The sequence below is a fragment of the Neofelis nebulosa genome, chromosome X (genome assembly GCF_028018385.1).
Source record: "Neofelis nebulosa isolate mNeoNeb1 chromosome X, mNeoNeb1.pri, whole genome shotgun sequence".
Classification (NCBI taxonomy): domain Eukaryota; kingdom Metazoa; phylum Chordata; class Mammalia; order Carnivora; family Felidae; genus Neofelis; species Neofelis nebulosa.
Window position 1 is genome coordinate 126,639,163 of NC_080800.1, and position 5,433 is coordinate 126,644,595.

Genomic DNA, 5,433 nt, shown 5'->3' on the forward strand with positions numbered 1-5,433 from the left:
ATTGCTTTGGGTAGTATAGACATTTTAACAATATTTGTACTTCCTATCCATGAGCATGGACTGTCTTTCCATTTTTTTTGTGTCATCTTCATTTTCTTTCATCAGTGTTTTATAGTTTTCAGGGTACAGGTCTTTCACCTCTTTCATTAAGTTTATTCCTAGGTATCTTATTATTCTTAGTGCAATTGTAAATGAGATTGTTTTCTTTTTAAAAAAAATTTTTTTTTTAAATTTTTTTTTCAACGTTTTTTATTTATTTTTGGGACAGACAGAGACAGAGCACGAACGGGGGAGGGGCAGAGAGAGAGGGAGACACAGAATCGGAAACAGGCTCCAGGCTCTGAGCCATCAGCCCAGAGCCTGACGCGTGGCTCGAACTCACGGACCGCGAGATCGTGACCTGGCTGAAGTCGGACGCTTAACCGACTGCGCCACCCAGGCGCCCCTAAAAAAAATTTTTAATGCTTATTTATTTTTGAGAGAGCACGAGCAGGGGAGGGGCAGAGAAAGAGGGAGACACAGAATTCGAAGCAGGCTCCAGGCTCCGAGCTGTCAGCACAGAGCCCAACTCAGGTCTCGAACTCAGGAGCCGTGAGATCATGACCTGAGTCGAAGTCAGACACTTAACTGACTGAGCCACCCAGGAGCCCAAGATTGTTTTCTTAACTTATTCTTTCTGCTGCTTCATTTTTGGTGTCTAGAAATACAAGCAATTTCTGCACATTAATTTTGTATCCTTCAACTTTACTGAATTCCCTTATCAGTTCTAGCAGGTTTTTTTTTTTTTTGGTGGAGTCTTTTGGGTTTTCTATATATGGTATGTCATATGCAAACAGTGAAAGTTTTACTTCCTCCTTACCCACTTGGATGCCTTTTATTTCTTTTTCTTGTCTGATTTCTGTGGCTAGGACTTCCAGGGCTATGTTGAACAAAAGTGGTGAGAGTGACATTCTTGTCTTGTTCCTGGCCTTCAGGGAAAAGGTCTCAGTTTTTCCCCATTGAGGAGGATGTTTGCTGTGAGATTTTCATATAGAAGGCCTTTATTATGTTGAGCTATGTTCCCTCTAAACCGACTTTCTTGAGGTTTTTATCATGAATGGATGTACTTTGTCAAATACTTTTTCTCCATGTATCAAAAAGATCATATGGTTTTTGTCCTTTCTCTTATTGATGTGATGCATCATGTTGATTGATTTGTGAATATTGAACCACTCTTGCATCCCAGGAATAAATTCCACCTGATCGTGGTGAATGATATTTTTTTTAATGTTTATTTTTAGAGAGAGTGAGAGCAGGGAAGGAGCAGAGAGAGAAGGGGAGAGAGAGAATCCCAAGCAGACTCTGGCTGTCAGCATAGAACCTGATGCAGGGCTCCAACCCACAAACTGTGAGATCATGACCTGAGCCAAAATCAAGAGTGGGATGCTTAACCGACTGAGCCACCCAGGTGCCCCTAGTGAATGGGTTGGATTTAATGTGTTGTTGGATTCAGTTTGCCAGTATTTTGTTGAGGATTCTTGCATCTATGTTAATCAGAAATATTGGCCTGTAGTTCTCTTTTTTTTTTTTTTTTTTTTTTTTTTTTGCGGTTTCTTTATCTGGCTTTGGTATCAGAGTCATGCTGGCCTCATAGAATGAATTTGGAAGTTTTCCTTCTTCTATTTTTGGAATAGTTTGAGAGGAATAGGTATTAACTTTTCTTTAAATGTTTTTTTTAACATTTATTTATTTTTGAGACAGAGAGAGACAGCATGAATAGGGGAGGGTCAGAGAGAGAGGGAGACACAGAATCTGAAACAGGCTCCAGGCTCTGAGCTGTCAGCACAGAGCCCGACGCGGGGCTCAAACTCACGGACCGCAAGATCATGACAGCCAAAGTCAGACGCTTACCCGACTGAGCCACCCAGGCGCCCTGGTATTAACTCTTCTTTAAATGTTTGGTAGAATTTGCCTCTGAAGACGACTGGTCCTGGACTTTGGTTTGTTGGGAATTTGTTTTTTAAAAGATTTTATTTTTAAGTGATCTCTACACCCACTGTGGGCCTCGAACTCACAACCCTGAGATCAAGAGTTACAATCTCCACTGACTGAGCCAGCCAGGTGGCCCATTTGTTGGGAATCTTTTGACTATTGATTCAATCTCCTTGCTGGTAATCGGTCTGTCCAAATTTTCTATTGTTCTGACATCTTGATATCACCTAATTTAGGCCAGGATTGAGTTCAAGTTTAAGTCTCTTCCAGCTGCATGGGTGAACATTAAGTAGAATCTCCTGTAAATGCACCCAGCTCAATAAATTGTGTCCAACTCAATGTTACTATCCATCCTCCTTGGTGTAACATCTCTAGAATTCACTCCCACACATATTCTCCCAGCTTTCTGCCAGTATTTACTAACAAAAATCCTGTTATACTTTTGGTGTATAAACTATTATCTCTTGGGTCTTGGTGTGTGCCTGTTCCCCTGGAACTCGCTGAGAGACCCTAGTTATGGGTTCAATGTCACCAGGGGATGGTTGTGGGGGTTCTTGAGGAGAGTGGGTACTCGTTTGTATGAAAGCCCTAAATATTCTCTTACTTTTTGTAGCCATAGGGCTCCCAGTACTGAAAAATCAGGTCAATTGAATTATGCAGATTCAGAATCCCCAAGTCAGTTGAGTTCCCAGCCTCTCCGCGTTTCTCAGGTGAAAGGCAGGGTGACGGGAAGGAGTGGGGGGGTTGCTCAAAGTGGTGGTGCTTTCAAGCCTGAAGATGCAAACAAACCAATACACAAAGCCCCTTTTGGGGGATAGGATTCCTGACACCATGCCTGTTACCACTTTCTCCATCAGTCTGGATCCTGTGAGGAAGTCAAAACAATGGCAGATCCTTCCCTGGTTCCTTTCAGAGAGAGCACAACTCTGCCCATGACACCTTGATCCTGGCCTCCTGGCCTTCCGAAGTGGGAGACGATACATTTTGGTTGTGTAAGGCTTCTGGTTTGTGGTCCTTCCTCACAGCAGCCCCTGCAGACTCACGAAGCCCTTATGACTGGAACCACAGGGGTGGGGGTGGAGGTGCAACTCCTCAAACTTAGCAACTTAGAGACGGGGGCAGGGCTCACCTAGTGCCGGGGTCCCTGAGCTCAGAAGAGGGCCCTTGTGGGGCTGGGACCCCAAAGACAATAGCTTAAGAAGTGGCACACCCACTGTCTGGCTCAGCGCCTCTCCTCCCGGGCAAGTACCTCTGAGGAAGGACCGCACGTACTTGATTCACGATAGCCAGAACTGGAAACCACCCGCATGACCACCAACAGGGACACGGATAAATTGTGGTGTATGCATACAATGGATATTTGTCAGCAGTGATGAGGAGGGAACAGCTGACACAGACAGCCACGTGGGTGATGTCACCGGCCACATTGTCTCTGGAGCGGGATATTGGATGGGTGGAGGCACGAGGGGGCTTTTCACAGTGATGTAAATGTTCTGCAGTTCGATCTGAGTGGCAGATTCGCAGGCAAAGAAGGCGGGTGTCCACTTCATTTCGTGCAAGCTCTCAATAGAGCCATTTTGCAGGAATTTTCAGGGCCGAGAAACTATTCTGTGCGATCCTGTGAAGGTGGATCCCTGTGCTTATACGTTTGTCCAAATCCACACGACACCCACCACAGAGAGTGAACCCTGATGCCAGCCGTGGGCCCTGGTTAATGATAACACACCGGTATTGGCTCATCAGGGGTAACAAGTGACGCACATCCCTGCGGGACGTTAGAAGTGGATGCAGCTGGGGAGCAGAGTGAGGCACTCTCTCTAGGAACCCTGCCCTCGGCTCCATTTCTCTGCAAACCTAAACTTGCTTTGAAACCCAAAGTCCACCGGGGCGCCTGGGTGGCTCAGTTGGTCAAGTGTCCGCCTCTCGATTTCAGCTCAGGCCGTGATCTCAAGGTTTGTGGGTTTGAGCCCCGCACGCGGACAGCGCACAGCCTGCTTGGAATTCTCCCTCTCTTTCTGTCTCTCCCCTGCTTGCACTGCCTCTGTCTCTCAAAATAAAAATAAACTTAAAAAAAAAACCCAAAAGTGTATTGATTTTTTAAAGGAGATATTCGGTTATTGAATACACCGCAAGGGGGGTGGCGAGAGGACAGCAGAGGAGGGGCCGTCTGCCAAGTCCATTAACTTTTTTTAACACTCAGGAAGGCAGCCCCGGGCAGATGCAGTAGGTCCACATCGTCAGGACCCGAGGCTCCTTTTATCCCCCAGAGCCCGATAGCTTCCCTTCATCGGTGTAGCATGCCCCCCCCCAGGCCACTGTGGCGTTCGTGTCCCAGCGAGGAGCTGGAGTGGGGCAGGGGGCCCAGCCTCGAGGTTACCCACGCACCCACATTCCACTGCCCCACCTACTCACAAAAGGGGGAGGGTGTACCTTGAGCTGAGCACAATTCTATCGTTATGTAAAAATAAGCACAGACACTGGGGCTGAGAAACAGATCCCATTGCTACCCTTGGAGATTAGGCGGGACGATGAGTGTAGAGTCAAGAGAAGCGGAGAAACGGGGCAAGAACCGGAGGGGCTGTGCTGGTAGGCGCAGGGTGTCGTTACTGACGGAAAGTATTACGGCACCATTGGTCTGCTCCCGGGACTGGTCAACAGAGACAGAAAAATCAGAGATGCAGAAAAGAGAGCAATCCCTGAGCGGGTCACGGGGGGTGGGACCCGGTGCCCAGGCACAGGGACTGACCTTGGCAAACTGCACCTCACCCATGGGGCCGGGAGAGCAAAGGGTTTGGGTCCAGGCCTTGGGGGACTGACTCGGCCGTGGAAAGCCGGGAATTTGGGGGAGAAATTCTGATGCTTTCTGTGCTCAGTTACACATGAAACAAAGCCTGCTACTGAGATGTGGGGCAGGCAAGAGTTCACCGTGGAGAGCCCGGGGTGGGGGTGGGGGGTGGCGGTGAAGGGCAGACTGACTCAGAAATTCCCGAAGCAGGCTGGCCACGCCCGCGGGCCCACTGACGGCTCTCCTTCATTTAAAGTGTGTTTTACTAGGGGCGCCTGGGGAGGGGGGGGGGCTCAGTCGGTTAAGCCTCGGCTTTGGCTCAGGTCATGATCTCACCGTTCGCAGGTTCGAGCCCTGCATCGGCGCTCTGTGCCGACAGCTCACAGCCCGGAACCTGCTTCGGATTCGGTCTCCCTCTCTCGCTGCCCCTCCCCCACGCATGCTCTGTCTCTCAAAAATTAATAAACATTAAAAACATAAATAAAGCGTGTTTTACTGGGCGCTGGCGCTGCGGCAGGGAGCCGGGCGGGTGCTCACAGGGGTGCGGGGCAGGGCCCAGCGGGGTAGAGGCCAGGAATGGGCCGGCAGGTGGTTCCGGCTGCCCTGCTTGGCTCTGGCACCTACTGGTCGGTGTGGGACACGGCCAGAGGGCATCGTGCTCAGTAAAAGGACAACTG